General features: G+C 33.4%; 1 protein-coding gene across 6 annotated transcripts in view; it reads left to right on the top strand.

Moving 5' to 3' along the window:
* Positions 1-18,921, top strand: part of LOC126770161 (E3 ubiquitin-protein ligase HECW2) — a 106,851-nt gene that overhangs the window by 5,015 nt on the left and 82,915 nt on the right. The window contains exon 1 of one of the 6 annotated variants that reach the window (XM_050489369.1): positions 1,573-1,770. The exons of the other annotated variants lie outside the window; for them this stretch is intronic. The gene's annotated coding sequence lies outside the window, so the exon portion shown is untranslated. Of the gene's footprint in view, positions 1-1,572; positions 1,771-18,921 lie in introns of those variants that run through there. 6 annotated transcript variants of the gene reach the window in all.

Here is an 18,921-nt window from a genome sequence, read left to right as displayed (position 1 = left end):
ACAGGTACATTATAATATTACTGTAATGCATATAAGCACAATAATAATTACTGAACCAATGTGCTGCTCGCTTAATTACATATGTCCTTACTTATAAACGTTATTTAAAGGGTGATTAGTTAAACAATGCCGTGTCTTCTTCTTTCGCATGTCAAATCAATAATGACAGAAAGGGAGAAATCAGTGTTTAACTAATCCGTCGCTAAGGAGCGTTTATAAGAAAGGTCTTTAGTTATTAACAATGTTTTAGTAAATATAGCGATGATTCCACAAGAACTAATGAAAATGGATCAAATCCAATCAAATAAAATGGATATACATATTGAAGTAAGGGCTAAGGCCTCCTCTCCCTTTTTGAGGAGAAGGTTTAGAGCTTATTCCACCACGCTACTCCAATGTGGGTTGGTAGAATACACATGTGACATAATTTCAATGAAATTAGACAGATGCAGGCTTTCTCACGATGTTTTCCTTCACCGTCAAGCACGAGATGATTTATAATCACAAATTAAGCACATAAAAATTCAGTGGTGCTTGCCCGGGTTTGAACCCACGATCGTCTGTTAAGTATCACGCGTTCTAACCACTTAGCCAAGTTGTAGTAAGCTTTACGATAAAGCGGTTATTTTATTCACAATTTTAACTCTACTCCCGTTTCGGAATGCAGCCTCTAGCGAGAAGAAACGGTAAGAAGCTCGCTTTTTAAAAAAAACAAAGTGGTTTTCACAATTATGTTTCCTTATCAGTCTTGCGTTGGAACTCGATCTAACGATAAGTTAAATTATTCATATTCGTGGTTATAGCCATCGAATGTTATATTTGCAATCTCTTCTATAAACAAAGCAAAGGAGAGCGACGTTGGGCACGCGACTACCAGTCCATTACATAAGACCCTTTTATAGCCTTTCACCAGAAGCCGCGCAATTTCCTCGTATAAGAATTTTTTAGGCTTAATGAGTTATCTAGGTTATTATTATGCGAGTGGTATTTGTTTTGGCTAACGCTTACTTAACCAGCCTAATACAACCATTATTAGTTATTGTTAAAATAAACAATAATAAAAAGTAATATTGTATAAATTATCATGCAGGGATAACTTATAATCAAATAATGACTTTTAATTTCTTAACGTGAATTATTTCTGTATTTTTGTCCAATCCTATTGTCATATTATATATGGATAAGTACTTCCGTAACATATATGATGCCGGTATCCAATTTCACCCGACTTTCGCCGATTCTGCATTCGTATTTGTGTCACGACTGTACCGTCCGACTTCAAAAGAGCGTTGTGGTTGAATCGATTGTTGGCAATAATATTCTTAAAATTCTCAAATCGACTTTCTGCAAACCGGTGTGGCAACAGAAAGTCGAATTGCATGGTGCTTGATTTTGTGTGCAGTGGATGACAGCGTCGTCCGTCGCACTGAGCAATGTGCAGGTCACCACGCCTCAGTGGTCGCATGAATGAGCATAGCAGGCCCCGCGCGCCTCCGCCCCGCCACTCGGTTTGTGAATGAAGTCCCCACCGGCGCGTGCCTCACCGCTCACGCTCAGTCGCAACGAGCACTGCTTCGCCACGCGAGCGCATGTACCTATTTTGAATTTTGACGGATCGAAATTCGAAAACGCGAGTATTTGTGTTATAGTTTTTTTTTATAATTAAGGAGACTCTTAGCCAATACGTTACTGTGGTAAACAGTGGATGTATTGCACACACACACACACACATAAACCGGCATTTGGGAAAGTCATCACTAGACTTATTAGGTAAGTAATTAATAGCGAATTATCTGTCTATAGCCGCGAAGGCTAGTGTATTATATCTAGTTTGGTGACACGTAGGCTAGGTTCAATGAAAAATACGACAGTGGGCTGTGCTGTAGGTGGTTGCCCACGTTATTACTAATATGGTGCATGTAGTACGCCGTCAAGTCTTCTTCGATACCAGGCACGTAATATTTGGATGATTACTTGTAGGTGTCAGTCGGTAATACTTTCACAAGCATCAGTCAGATATTGTTTAATATTGTATTTAAACTAATGATAACATTTGATTTGAATAATAGCAAATTGACTCGTGCGACGTAAAAGTAGTGCCACTTATGTACTAATGTGTAATGTTAATTTAAAATGGTTTATAGCTGACATTTTTTAATTTAAATTATAAAACGTACAATATAGTCAAACAAAACTATTCTCTATTTAAAATCTGTTCCAAAACGTAGAGAACGATTGTGTTATGGTGTGTTTACCAAATTTGTAAAATATGATAAATATGACAACTAATTTTTATATGTACATATATGCTATATAGGTATCTTCGACTGTCAAGTAATATTGAGTGTGTTATTAAAAAATAATAAAATTCTATTTTTAAATTAGAAAAGATAACGAATCCACGATATGTTAACAGTTAAAATTTATGACTAGTACTGCTTGATTACAAATGCAATAAATTTCCATTAGCTTTTAAAGTAGTTTCTTTGCCTAGATTAAAAAACTCATGTTTAAGTCAACGTGTGAGAAACTTGTCGCTGACCGTACACAAAGTTTTGGAAATGGACAGATGTTTTTCGTTTATTTGTAAAAACTAAAAGCAGCCTAGGCGCCGATACAATGGGCCATTTAAAAGGCGCTAACGGCGCACTACCTGGGAACGATTCGCAACTTTTTCATGCAAACGATTGCGCCCGTATGCCTTTGAAATTGATGACACCACCATTGTTGGTACGGCGATCGATAACCTTGTGATACGACACCCCATTAAACAACGCAGTTTATCTAGTTATACATTATAGAGGTATATATATATAATTATATTCTACAACTCATGTTCCTAATTAAACTATTGATTATATGAGCTCTATGATATATAACTGATATTTAATATAAAGCAACTTAATAGCAAGAGGTACCTATTGAAATTTATAAATTCATATAAATACTTCAACATTTAAAAAAATGCAGTTATGCAACATGATAATTTATTTCCTGCAAAACCTTTAAATTTATTAATCAATAACATTTCATTTAGCTTTTTGCTATTAAATATAAATACTTATATTTTAACTTGCTATATGTATACATATATGACTACAATAAGTTTGATCGTTATTATAATATTAATATTTTATAAAGGATTCAAAAATTAGTGTATAAAATGGACAATACCCAAATTATTACCTACGTGATTTTTTTAATGTGATCTTAAAAATAAAACCGACCATCCAAATAAAAGTCTTCTAAACTTTCTTATGAAATCGACTAGCTACCTCACGTTAAATCGTAAAGTCGACGCACGTCCGGCCATAGGGTTAATAAAATTGCCATCCATCATGGCGGGCCACCGGCGGATATTAAATTGACACGCCTCACTCCAACACTCCATCTCATTCCATTATCATGGCATTACTTTATTACACTAACTACTTTAGACAGAGTTTTTCAGACTAACGATTATTAATGCGGAGGTGAAAGAAATATATTGGAAAATGGAATCCAGTATCGATTAGTTCTCAACATTATACGATTTCTCGATACCTTGGTTGTCTGGATTTTTATATGAAATAAATGGCACCTTTGGAATAAATGATCTCTTGTGTGGTCCAAGTGTTGGTAATAAAAATAATAAATATAAATTGGTGATTATTATTATTTTTCTCAATTAATAATATCTTCACTGTGGTGTGGTTCGTACCTTTGTATGTATCGTTTTTATTATTTGAGTTAACGTTATTTTGATGTGATTTGATGTTATTATTTCCAATGATTTTATAAAGCATTAATAATTTTTTAATTAGGGAATATTCTTACCCTTATAAAAGGGTGTTGTAGTCTTGTATATAACTAGAAACATAATATTAGACTACGCTTTGTGACGCTACAGAGACGAAAATTTGGATATAAACTTAACACCTTATTACGTATTTAACTTGAGAAGTCGTTTGTAAGGATTTTTATTTTGGCAAAGTACATCTTTTCTGGACTCATTATCGATTAAATATTAATATACAATGCATACAAGACTACATAGATGATGAAGCGTGAACTTAATATTCGTTGATTTTCAAAGAGGATTTATAAAAAGGTTAACTTGATGAAGGACCTTGGAAGAATGTACATTCCGTACGGGTATATGAACGATCAACAATATAAAAAGCATTATGCAGATGTCAGAAAACAATTGTTCCAAGTTTCACTGCGTTACACTAAAATAATAAAAACATGTTTAAATTTTACAATATCTAAGTATCTAAGCATATTGTGTTACCATCCAAAAATCATTGGCACGTATTAATCGAAAAAGTATGTTATTTGTAAGCTTTATAAAATGTGCGGTGCCTTTGAAGCGAATTCAGTGACCGCGCTTAAATGTTCGGCTGCTGGGCTGAGGTCTCGTCTCTAAACGAATCTTTGAGTCCTCATCGTATTATAATAAATGTTATCATTCTATTTAATTTATGTATCACGTCTCATCGATATAGAAGATACCTAAAGAAAATCAATTTGATTTATTCTATCCCTTAATCTTGTATGAATACTATTACCCGTTTATACACTTGCAAAACAAAAGTTGCCATCTAAAAAGTATTTAAACATAACTCGAGGTTATTGCAAGCTAGAGTAAATTGATAAAAGTCATGGTAACACCGATCGAGCGAAAGTATTTTAATTTTTTTTTGTCTCTACATTACTCATTGTATTTAAAATATGATGGAATATTTTACAATATGAATATGTAAAGTAAAAACTATTATTTAATAAAATAAAATGAAATAGTTCTTAATCTATAATTATGGGAGTAAAAAAACTAAATCAAAATATTCTTTATTTACGTCCTACCAAGCATTATATAATAATATAAATATGAAAATACCAACGGCTTAGTTATTCTTTTAACTAATTACATTAACTATACACAATGAACGCAGTCATACTGTACTTATACTATAATTATGTTATAGTATGTATAGATAAGCATGCTCTTATAATCATATTATATAGCACAGCATCACAGTAAAGCTACTATCAACGGTCGGACGGCGTCGTCCGACGGAAATTAGACCGACACGCCCTCATTTCTTGCCGACACCGCGTACACTATACTGCGTTCCTGATGCGTTTATATCATTAATTACTTTTTATACTTGATTGACTTAATAATACTCGTGTATTAAATAATTTGTTGTTTATTTATTTCTTGAATGAAACAGCTGTTTATAAAATATGTACATACGTTATAATACATAAAAATACTTCATGGATGTAAAACTAAATTATTCGAAGCATAATTAATGAAAAAAATGTGTTTATGAAAGTATATGCTTATTTTAGCAGCCGAGATGGCCCAGTGGTAAGAATACGTGAATCTTAACCGGTGATCGTGGATCAAACTCGGACCAGCACCACTGAATTTTCATGTGCTTAATTTGTGATTATAATTCATCTCGTGCTTTACGGTGAAGGAAAACATCATGAGGAATCCTGTATGTGTCTAATTTCAAAATTCTTTCTGAAATTCTGCCACATGTGTATTCCACCAATTCGCATTGGAGAAGTGTGGTGGAATAAGCTTCAAACCTTCTCCTCAAAAAGGGAGAGGAGGTCTTAGCCCAGCTGTGGGACATTCACAGGCTACCTGCTTATTTATAAGGATTTCTTATGTTAATTAAATAAGAACAGTGCTATCGATACAGATTGAAAGCCTAAATTAAAAATATTAGAAGTACTTTTGTGCATCTATATTTGTTAACTTGAACGTATTAATTAGACTGTTCTATTATTTTCATCGTATTTAAGAAAACCTTATCGAAAACGGATCTTATATATCTTTCTAAAACGATATAGTTTCTATATAAATATGTCCTAATGTACATAAAGATGTCTTAATTGAGAACTTTGTATGCGCAATATTATAATTTTCCAATGAATAACGTATAAATTTATTACGTATATCGGGCATGATACGACTTTGCTTGTTAATAATAATAATTATACTTACCATTGCTTTTATTTTTCACTAGTTTCTGACCGCGGCTTCGCCAGCTTGTTTCAGGGGAAGGTGCTGTGTCCCTTGTACTTTTCGGTACCTCTGACAAATTGTATGAAAATATCATGATGATCATGAATAGTTAAGACTTGAAAGCGTAACAAACAAACAAATAAACTTACTTTTTCATTTATAATATTAGTAAAGATGCTACGAGTGACGAGGGCTGTTCATCTAGGATATTTTAATAAAGTACTGTGAGGTAATTTTTGATACCAATAAAGTTATTTTATAAAAAAAGCAATCATCGAATTAAGCTTAGAACGCCAACAAGTTTCTGGACGGTCACACTAACAGTTCAGAAATGGCGGTTGAAGTTTATTCGTTAAATATTTGATCCGTACCGACGCAACCCTTTCCAGGCTAAATAATACAATGTATTTGAATAATTTTCCAATTTATATTTAATTACTATGACTATTATCAGACGAACATAAAGATAACGACTGATTGATAAAAGATTGTACTGACGTCACGGTCAGTCGAAAAAAAACATTTCATAGAATATTTACTGGTTAAAACCTTAACAGCACTGAATATACGTGTGCTTTATATATATTATATTTGTGCTTGTAATTCATATCGTGCTTGAAGTTCAAGGAAAGCGTCGTAATATTTGATACATGATTATTGACCAACCAGCGTTGGAGCAGCATGGTTGGATAGGTTAGCTACAAAACAAAACTTTCCTCAAAAGAAGACCTCCTTATTCCTTCTTCCTCGAGGGAAGTTAGTCTAGCAGTGACACATTTATTATTTTGTTGTTATGTCGAGCGTATGTCCTGATGATGATGATGATGTTCTCCTGACCAATTTTGGCCACGACGGCCTTTCTGAAGTGAGATTAGCCTACTGTGCAGGACCTGTCACAGTGCACAAGTGTGTTCGCAGACACAGATGCTTTCCGAGACACGGGAGTGTACACACTTACAAACTCCGCGCTGATAATAAGATTTTTTCGACAGAAAAACCCAATACCTTTTTATCGGCCCGATCTGGGGGTTGAATCCTGGACCTCGGAATGTGCGGCTTTATATCTAGTCACAGTCTAGGATGCGGGCAGCGCAAGATCGGCCACCGTGGAAATCCTTGGGGGAGGCCTTTGTCCAGCAGTGAACGTCTTTCGGCTGATATGATGATGATGATGATATCTAGTCACTACCTCTATGGTCTAGTTACTGATAAAAAGTTAAATACAACACAACACAACTTTTCAGCGATATATGTCTCAACAAAGCGTACATACGTAGGTCATTTTTACAGCCCACTTTTATTCCGTATACGATATGTATATAATACGATAGCTTTGTCTTAAAACTAAATCTGTACTTTCATGACCTAACTTTATAATATCAGGTACTTCCGCTATTCTGCGTATGAACATACAATTACATTTCAACACTTTCCTTGAGTGATTGCAGTCATTGTGTTACGTTATCCCTTACCATATACGTTGATTCATTAAAGTAATTATCATGCAACATACACTGCGTTAAGTACATTGTCAATTAAGCAGCGAAGTCGTTATTTTGCCAAGTTGCATAATTCTGTTGCATTGTCGGAATGAATTCAGACTGCAGGTATTCGTTTCGTGGCACCGTTGGAGACTATTTTTATTTTCATTTAATCAGTATTTTTGTTCATGTTGCGTTTTCTTTATTAAAACTATCACGTAGAGAGAAAGAAATATGGGAACACTTCCCACGACATCGTACTAAGAAACATGGCGAGCGGGACCCCGCTGTTTCGATTGACTCTTACAAGATGTCTAATTGCATTTCGACTTCGTTAAGAGAATTCTTATCTAAGATTCTTTTTATTGGAATGCTTTGTCTTACATCTCCAAATACCATTGTTTTGTCCTGATTGAATTTAAGATCGTTTAAGGATTCATTATTCTTGTTTGGTATTGGTTTTGCGACATCGATGCCTACTGTGTTAATTGTCACAGATTTATGTTACGACTTAAGAATATTTTTTCTTCGCATAATATATTAAGAGTTATTACTTAGTTGCAGTTAGGTCGTGTACAATGTTTGAATTTAAAAAAATAGTCAAAAATAATTTAATTGTTTTTATGCTGTTCATATGTCGGACTATTAATTATTGTAAAGATTTAACAATGTTTTCCATTCACGTATATATAAACATAGATAAAAACTAGAAAAAAATATGACGTTTGTAAGAGATTAACAGCATAATTAATCTAGGCAACCGAGTCAGTGCCCTCCTCTCGGAAAAGATTAGAGGATTTCTCTATAATCATAATATAATTATGCCCGATTCACACGTTGACGCGTGAATGCGAATATAATAATATAATAATGGCACTGCTACGAAGCGTTTTTAATGAAATCTGTATATAATTATTCAGAAGCCATAGAAACTTAAGTTGCCTTTGTTTATTTATATCATACAAAAATAACATAGTCTAATCTCAAAATCTGATAATATTGACTCTAAAGTGACCGCAGAAGTGTTTACAAGTGAAAATTACGAATGATTCTCGATACGTTTGATCTTAAACAATTTCGCTGTATTATAAGGTTTGAATTTAGTATTGTTCAAAGGCGAAACACAGAGAGGAAACGATAAATAATCTTCGAAGTTTATAAGACCGGCCGGTTTGCGTCCGCGCACCGTCATACGCACCCTCTTTAAGGTTGTTTATATTTCATATATCGGCCACTTCTGTTCTTATATACGAATACTTTGTTCCTATTTCGTTTATTTGATTAAAATACGAATATAATTTTTTTTGAACTTTTATAAAACCGGTCTTTTTTTTTAAATTACCGTTAATACAAACTTTGAAATATATTTCATTGATGTTTAGGGTGAATATGATACGGTTTATTGGATGAAAGTCTATCAAACTAGATATTTATGGGATTGAAGTCCACGCAAAAGACTTGGCGGAAATGGCTTGTCTGAAATAAATCCATACACTTCAGAATATAACTCGATCCGTGGGAACGACGCTAGGGCTTCATAGAGAAAAAAATATTTAAATGAAAGCACTACTTTGTAACTGCTTGCTTTAACCGGTACAAGTTCGTATTCAAATTTTTAACAAATAAGCGGAAGTCAAAATCGGAACAAAGGTACGGTTGACTTTTTAAGCTCATTACATTTTGTCCCTTCCGGATCAGCCCTTAAACTAGGGTGGCGTTCATTCAAGCGAAAACGGAAGTAGCATACGTTCGCCATGCGGTTCCGTAATTGTTGGCACGGGCATTCGTTTCCGCTTTTAAGACGCATTAATAATAAACTAACATTCTAGCAATGATTTTCATATGAAACTAAAAATATATATTTTATTATTATTCAAAAGTTGTAATAAATAATGCGTCCATTGTTTATTATATATAATATATTTATTTGTCATACTTAATTATTGTTTGTCGGTAGTTTCAATGGACAATATTGTATAAGTACACAAACTGCTGCGCAGATACGTTAACTATAAATAGGAGTCTTATTATATTTCGCGACATTGCACGAAGTTCCTCCGTAAGCCTTAATGGTCGTCCCATTAAGACGTGTCCTTTGCTCATAAGAGCGTGACACGCATGTTGAATATAAGTGCACTGATGTTTGCATGGCTGTATCGTCGACGAAGCTATGAATGGACCAATGGAACCAAGGGCAGGCGGTTATGTAATAACAGTTGTGATTCGCATTGAAATATTAGCGTATCTAAAATTGGTCGATCTCGTAAAACGGCTTAAAGCTTTCAACGTTCGCCAAATATCTTCTCGTATGAACTTTGAGATATTATATTTGTAAAACGTTTTATAGCAGGAAATGGATATTACATCGCTTTAAATAGACTTTAGTATTTGATAAATTCATATTCAACACAAACGAGTGTAAATTTTTGATGTTAATAAATAAAATGGTATGTTACTTAAAATATAAAAAAAAGTATTCAAAATAAATTTGCCCCGGCGGCTGTAAATTTCCCAAGACAATTTCGTGTGCACATAAAAAGATTAAAGGAGGGTGAAGGTGCTAATGCTTGTGTGTACGTACATCCGGTCCATCGTTGTCCGTTAATTGGGCCGCGTAAAAGGGATATCGTGTAGCCGCCTCTCGGCCATACTCGACTTCCTTTCTCGCGACGCTGGCGCAGGTCGGGATCACGACATGCGACACTATAGTCAAATGTTCCTAAAATGGTCTTATATCCCAATTAAGTCAACGATAACAAATGACGGTTTTTTTAATTGTTTTATTTTCGGTTTCATTTACATATTCGACTAAATATGTGGAAGAGTTTTATTAAAAAAATATTATTCAGTGGAAATTCTAAAGATGATACTGAGATAATACAACGGGGAATTTAATTTTGTCTACGATTTTAATTAATGTATAAAATAATAATTATAGAGTTTCTTACCGGTTCTGCATTTCAAACCGATGGTAGCTCTACGTTTAATTGTTTTTAGAAAGTGACGATCCAAAAGTGATTGTAACACACGACTTGAAAAGTATATTTTGATTGTTTTTGTTCTATTGCAGTTGTTAATACATTAATGAAGATAATTTCGTCAAATGAATCAAAATCACTGTTTCTTTTATGAAACTCGAAGAACACTTTTTGTTAATAATTTCTTGACATCTCGACCACTTAATTGTGGCGCGTAAGTCAGGTTTTTATACGATTATTATCTCTGCTATAATTATGTTACGAATGTAACGATTGGTTCATCAATCCAATATAATCGTTCAGAAACAAGTCAGGCTTGCATCAAAATACTTAATACATTCAAACGTGCATTTTATCGGTCGTATCAATTAACAATCGCGATTTATTAACATAGTTTTGATATTATTTAAATTTTTGGTAGTTTTTTATTTATTAATTTGATGTTCTGGTATAATTGTATTATTAGTAATTTTTATTGTTTAGAATCAAAATATATTTTTAATGAATAACCTTCCCACGTTATTCTATTATTACACGAAAAATTTCAATAGCCGTGGTCATTATACGTCTTCCAGATTTATGATTCGAACTTCATGTTCCCATGACGAAGCTTCAGACTGTGACTATATCCATTAAATCTACTTACTCATACTTATGGTCAGTGTACCGCGCCTTCGCTAACTACGTATTACGTAGTCGTCATCAAAGCTCCTTTGAAATTGCAAATTCTCATATATTCATATAAATCAAAAGAAACATTCCATCTTGATGCGTAATACATCCAAGCAAGGCGTGTTATTATCTTGATGTTTCCTCCGGCTATTTTCCTCAATTTTGCGATTGTAAACAACGTGCAATGCTATTTCGTAGAAGTGTTTATAGTTGTGCTAGTAGTAGACGAAAAGTGCCGTGTTGTAAACGTGTGATGGGAATATTGAAGCTTTTACCATTTACCATTATTCCACCGTCAAACAGCAATGCCGTTTGTTGTTTTGGTACGAAGATTTAGTATACTTGTGCAGAATGCATAAGGAATTGTACAATTTAGACTTAGTTATTTCAATAGCTCAATGGTATGCGGCCTACCGTTATGAAAGTAGTAATTTGATCTAACCCTGACGTCAAATCTCATCTACTAGCACTACACAAGCATTACGCTTAATTGAAGAGAAAAATAGGTATATTAGCAATTACTTCAAAACAGGAATTTCTAGTAATCTGTATACAAAAAAAATCTACGTTGGAAATGTAAGGGAATGAAAATGATATCATATTGTTTAATCTCTTGCTAGTCTATTCCACGATCAATAAAAAAAATAGTAGATTAATGGAGACAACGATGCCGCCATCGGTGAATCATGATGCGAGCTGGTGGCTGACTAGACACGTGTGTCCATAATTATAAGGGCCAAGTAATCGGTGTATCAGATCTGATGTTTTATAATTATACAGAATTTTCTGGTATTAATTTTATAGTTGGAACAATTATTTATGATTAATTCGACTGACTCTGACATTGAGTAAAATAAATTACATTTGGGAAATTAAACGTCGACTTGTATTGAAACAAATAATTTTAGAAAAAATCACAATATACAAGATGAAGTAGAAATTATTTGTAGAACAATGTTCAATTAAATCAAATATGGATGTTTTATCCCTTTGTTTCCTTAAAAATGGAAATATTTAGAAGTTCAGTACAGTATATTAATGTCATAATAGGCATTTGAACACGGATTGTGATTCAATGAACGTACTTATGAAACGGAAAAAAAACATAATGGTTATTGACTAGAGATTCCGTCTAGATCATTCTAGAAGTACGTGAATTATCTTTATTTTAAAGAAATTAGATAACAGAGAGTTGTTGGTTTTCTTAGTTATTAGTTAATTTTGTTTTTTGGTATACTTTCATAGTTGAACAGTATCTTATATGATAATTAACTAATTTATATATTGATATTTACAAAACAAGACTTAATGTTCAGAATAGCCAATTTAATCGTTTTTTTTTACATTATTTAAAGTAAATGGAAACTACTACAGTCATATCATTCTTGGCTTGCTTTTAGCCCATATATTTGGGGCGGCGCAGTTGTTTTTTAGTGAACATAATTTAATATTTCAATCAACAGGGTTTGGCTAAATATAACATTTTGGTTTGACCACCTGCCTGACGCCAATCTCCTGGTGTTAGTGGGTAAGCTGGTTTCCTCCCACTACACTTGTGTCTGAGGCGTTAATTGCTGGTGGTATTGATGGATACATAATTACCACGGGTGTGGAGACTCTATTTCACTTTACGTTAAACCACACCATGACTTTATGTACTATCGGCTTTAGTTCTTTTCTATTTTACTTTTTCCTGTGTGCTTTCTATGGAGCGTACATCAATTAGTATAGATAAAATCCTCAACACAAAACATGTTTCTATATGGTATGTGAGTTGCGGAGTAGTCTTTTTGTAAAATTAAAAATGTATCTGATCGGAGGACTATCGAAGCGATCTTAGTCAGCCACGTCGTTTTATTTTCGATGTTTTTCGTCGTCTGGCCAGCGGAAGTCATTATGCGTTTTCCGCCGTACGCTGTACTGCCCTGTTAAAATATATTCATTAAAACATCGACCAAGAGTTTACTCAGGCGAGTTCCTAATTGCTAGAATTTGAACATATAATTTTATGATTTGCTTTTAAGGTTACTGATCTGGAAACATTTCCTTTGCCTTCCATGTTATTCTATTTATTCCAAATTTTATATAAAATATTTTAAATGTAAAATTCTTTATTTATTTCTAATAAATATTTACAAAGAGTTGTCGCTTTCAATAATGGATTGCGTGCGTGATGAAAACGCTTTAGGGCGGTCTCGCAATCGCGGGGGCTCGTGACAAATATTGACATGGCAAATGTTTGCTGCACTGCACGCTCATCTCTTGTGCCACGACGTGCGGCGTAGGAGGTTCACAGATAAAGGTTGAACCGCCGAGATAACTACAATGTTTGCATATAACAAATCTTGTTTGCTCTTTTTATGTCCCGCGTATTGCCCGCACGGATCACTGCTGTCAGGATCCTCACGTACTGTTTGTTTTGCTTGCTTTATGGATATTGTATTTGATTTCGCCATGGTATATGTAACGGCCGCGGTGTCTGTCTAAGGGAATGAAATACGTGTCGAGAGGACGAAATCAAAGATTTGTTACTTTTTTAGTTTGTTTATTCGTAGATCTTGCTTCCGTTTTGTTTTCATATTATTTAACACCATAAACTTATTAAAGGCATATTTTTTACTCGTATTTTATAGTACTACCGACACTATCTAAATAAATAAAAAACTGAGTATGAAATAATATCCAAGATTGCCTCGACAATGGAAAAATAGGACTTGTGATAAATATATTGTGAACATGAGTTCATAGATGTGCGGTATATATTTGACCTAGGATATCTAGGTCTTGACCTGCAACACATGCGCGTTTGCGACACTGAACCGATCGAACGCTGGTAGCCCTGGAGGTTCAATTTATCCTTTGAATATTCAGTGTCGTCGTGACCTCATTTAGGTGATTCGATTATTTTTAGTATAACTTCAGTATTTATTTATAAAATGTTGTTTTTATTGTACGTTGTTTACGGTAGTCTGTTTTATTATACATAGAAAATATCTATTTACTAAGCTCATCTTTTATATATTTTGCCTTATGCTTTTATGTTAATAGATAGAACAACTTTAGAAAACAAGACTTACTCCGTGTACGTATTTATATATTTTTTCTTGGCGGCTTGATCTAAGTATGATTTTAAATAGTATGTTAAAAATATCGAGTTTTTAATATAAACTATGAAAGTTGTATTATAAATGTATTTGCCGAGTCATTTAACATCCGTTACCACGCGTCCCTCAAGGCCAGTTATGTTTACGCGACGATAGTATGTACTTACACTGTTCGCGTCACGCTAATTGATACGGATTTGGCGATTCTTTTTTATTTATAGTTGGTACACAGGCAAATGTGCTGCATGAAGATAAGCGCTCACCATTGTCCTCAGCATTTTAAGAAATATTAATCATTCTTTGCTAATTTGCCGTTAATGCACCGCGACCACAGTAACGTTAGATATATTCTGTCCCTTGTGTCTGCCCTTCAGACGGGAACAGTGCATACAAAGTATTACTCTATGGATGGAATTTCGAATATAAATACTGCCTATGTTATTATAATGACTATATCATTATTTTTTTAATAATCGAACCTATTAATGTAGAACTTCTTGTTAATTATGTAATTAAGCATGCGGTAAAAGTCGATATTATGCTTTATTGTCTAGAAACTATGCTGCTGAAAACACCTGATCGAATTGTAGGTAATTTAAAAAGTGGAGATTTTATAGTTACAAAAACTAGAACTATTCTAATTACTTCGAAATAGGAAGTTATAATAGCTACCTGTATACTGATTTAAGATAAATTTATTATATGTTACAAATTAAATTACCAATTAATTTGTTCAAGTTATCCACTACAAAATAAGCATGCTCAGCTCAGTAAACTGGCTTGCGTGTAAATCGCCAACGGAAACGAGTGCCAGTAATGAGGTTCGGATGTCGCTCACCTATTGTGCCTTGCGAATAGATATCGACTTCCTCAGTTCAGTTATTGGTAACACAGCGCTATAATGAGGCATTGTTCGTGAGTCAGGAAGTCTTCAAGTCCCTACATCTTATTCTGTTTTCCGAACGCAGATACGAGCTGTGATCAGATTGCTAAACCCAAGAGACACTCGTTCGACTGCTTCGAGACATCTACGAAAGCAGGTCAATGTCCATTCACGGTTCTCTGGTAGTTAATTAACCGATACTAAACTGTAGTATCATTGGTACTCTATTATAATATCGCAGTTAAATTTTGAATTCGTGCTTAAAGCAACCAGCGATCATAGATCACGAGTTGACCCTTCCGCCTTTACTGCTACGGTTGTTAATTTGAAATGGTTTTGATATTTGTAACCGAATGTTTAATGATATTCGACGAATTATTGTTTAAGTCGTTTTATTTTTTATTGCTTACGTTAAATTGATATCGGTTTTATATTTTAAACGTTTTGTAATATTTTCGTTCCGGCTTCTACTTGAGAACCGGACAAAGTTATAACCAAGAACCCATAAAACCTTAATTATTGGGATTCTGTTTCAACTTGAGAGAAAACTTTTAAATGCAATAAATTGCCTTATAGTAATCTCATTAGTTTCATCCCTTATACGTGTAATTGTTTTAATTATTATAACAAATAAGATATATAAAATTATCAAAGAGTGAATCTAAATAATATAAAATAGGAAAAAAAATGTTTTAAGTTAAACGGTTTTATTTGAAAAGAAAGAAAAATAATGATGCAATAATGCACTAAAAGCTAAAAAATAATAACCTAGGTCCTAGGTACCAGTCGTCAAGCGCACTCTTTTCATCAATCTAGGGCATTGATCGGACTCCAAAATAAAATCGTGGGGCGTATATTTACTCAGGTTACGCTACGCCCAGTTGTAATGATTCAGTAATATTACTGTTTGCTTATATATGGATATAATATGGACGTGTTCTAGAGGTTTCAGTAGAAAGATGTATTAACATTTGCAAACAAAGAAATAACTTGCGGTTTTATTTGCAGAGACAAGTAGTTAAAGGTTCTTGAGATTTGTGATGCAAATGCACGTGATGGATCTATTATTAAATCAATAAATGTAGGAATGTGTTTCTTAACAAATGTACCAACTATGTAGATAATTGCATTGCGGAAAATATAATAAATAATAATATAAATCGTGCAAAAAAAAAAAAGATTATTCGAATTAAATTATAATTTCATGACATTCGGTTATCAACTAAGGCGCTGATTAAAATATTTTCAAAAAATACATGTGTTAAATTTTATAGACATGAAACAGAGCTCTATATTCATTTAAAGAAAGATCTAGAAGAATATAGAAATTATAATATATATTATGTAGAACATGAATAACATGGGTTACAACTTATAAAACCAGATGTTTTAAAACCAAACAGTTCATAATATTTCGAAGGCACGCGCAGGCACGTCTTAAATTGGGTTAGCGTGTCGTTATTCTTTCAAGGTCGATTCACCGTCTAGTTTGATCATATATTCTAAGTTGAGGTCACAAAGTCGAGAACACTTCTAAAATGTTTTGTTGGACATCTTTAATGTTGTTCGAGTGGCCAGAGAAAACTCGTTGCTTTTAATTGTACGCATCTCTATGTAGCACAGACATGATGCTTAATATAATAAGGTTTTAGGTGTATAGATTTAATTGTAAGTCTCTATATATAAAAAATTTAACGATTAACGAATTGTCATATGAGATGAGACGTCATATGACATGTTGCGAACTTTCTAAAGTCATATTGCCACAGAGAAATGTTTCATTTACATAATTGTCAAGATTAATGATGTAAATCCGGTTATGATATTAACGTCCTTGATATAGGTGGACTCGTTTAACTTCCTGTTACGCGGTGAATTGTATACACACAGCACGTCACTCATTCAGTCTCAATCAAAGGATTGTGAATGAGATGTTTACCGCGTATGTGATTATAGTTATATATAATGCAAGAACTATACGTTTCCTGTTGTGTTGCTCCATAGTTACGTATGGAATGGTTTGCTTGGTATTCATTAAAATTGTTTCCAATTATAAACGTGAAAATTGGAATCAGTATGCGCTTTTAAAGAGGTGATAAAATTTAGTTTTTCTTTAACTGATTTGATCAAAATTGTTTTCAATTTTCGAATCGCTTGAATGGTCTTAGATATCGAGGACATTTTGTGACATCCATAATATTATGTATCCATTGCTTGTCGCGGACCGCGCGAGTGCGCGGCCGGTCGGCGGGCCGTCCTACCAAGGCCAGCGAGTTCGTTAGGGCCATTCATGGATGCCTGCCTCCTTCCCTCGCCCGTGGCGACAGGATACTCTTCGATTCTGTGTCCTATGCAGTACATTTGATTTGTTTCTTTTTTACGATCGAACTCAAAACAAAAAGAAATAAACTCAATCGTAAGTCACCGGATGCGCTAACGAGTGTTAAATTTTTTAAGTCTCACCATGTAACATTACTTCGTTTTTTATTTAAATCCTCTCTTTAACAGCTTTCTAATGATCGAACACTGATAACACAAATTGTTATGAAATTGTTAATAGAGATAAATTATATATAGTTTACCGTTTTTATCTATTCGTACACTTTGCATTAGATTGACTGACTTATTGCAACAAAAATATATACATTTTATTAATATTTTATTCAAAATAGAAAATGATAAAATGGATTACTTGTTCTTATTTTAAAGAAATACGTTGTAAATCATTCATAATTACTTATGTTTTGAAAAACAGTTATTTTCAAGAAACAGTAATGTGTTAACGTTACAAAATGTCATGATGTCGATCCATCGGAGAAGCACATTTAGGACGTGCATTGTGAGCAATTCGTCATGATTTGCGTATGTAAATCAATAGAGTTTAGTTGTGCGGGCGTAACGGTATTTTCGTCGGTATACGGCAGGAAAGCGGATGCTATAAACACACTTTCAGCAAACCAAAACCATCCTATATACCTATGTTTTCGAAATTGCGAATTTTTTGTTTAATCAAATCAAACACACACAGACACGCGCACACAAACTCGTTCTTTAAATTCTCATGTTTTAATATTTTTACTTGACTTACCGTCTGCTAGTTAGTAATTCAATATATGTTCAAGCTAATTGTGTAATCATATTTTGGTTTTAGTTTTATTTCATATAATTCTTGAAATAATAAGGCATTTATGTTATGTGTTGAATTACCAAATTAAATAAACAAATGAAAATATACTTTTTTCAAGCACGATTCAATTTTGAAATGTCATTTTACCAAGTTTAAATTTAATTTAATTTAACATTGTAAAATGACATAAGTTAAAGTTAGCACGGGTTCGTTAAGTAGATTCTACCGACAAGAACTCAATATTTATTCTTTACCGACCCTAAAATTACATAAGTAAATATAATTTAATTCGATTTAAATTTTATTATATTTATCTTAAAAGCGACCCTCAAATATCCCTCGTATTTTCAAATGCTGAACGTTTGTGTGCCTAATGTGGAAGGATTATACCCCTATTTCTATATTTACAAATACCCCAGAGGGTTATACCATTGTGGTTCATATTGAATAATTACAAGACTGCACTGCGCTGTGGATGTGCATTAAATTAATTAACTTTATTTTTTATCTGTATCGATTTGAGTAAAAACTTCTCGCAATAAGATTATATTTTGCAACCATAACTTTAGATACGTGTAGCGTCTAAATTTAATGCATTACATTTTGTGGTTCGAGCAAAACAACATTGACAAATATGTTGTAAGAATTCTT

The sequence above is a fragment of the Nymphalis io genome, chromosome 8 (assembly GCF_905147045.1).
Source record: "Nymphalis io chromosome 8, ilAglIoxx1.1, whole genome shotgun sequence".
Taxonomy (NCBI): domain Eukaryota; kingdom Metazoa; phylum Arthropoda; class Insecta; order Lepidoptera; family Nymphalidae; genus Nymphalis; species Nymphalis io.
This window is presented reverse-complemented; position numbering and strand designations above follow the sequence as displayed.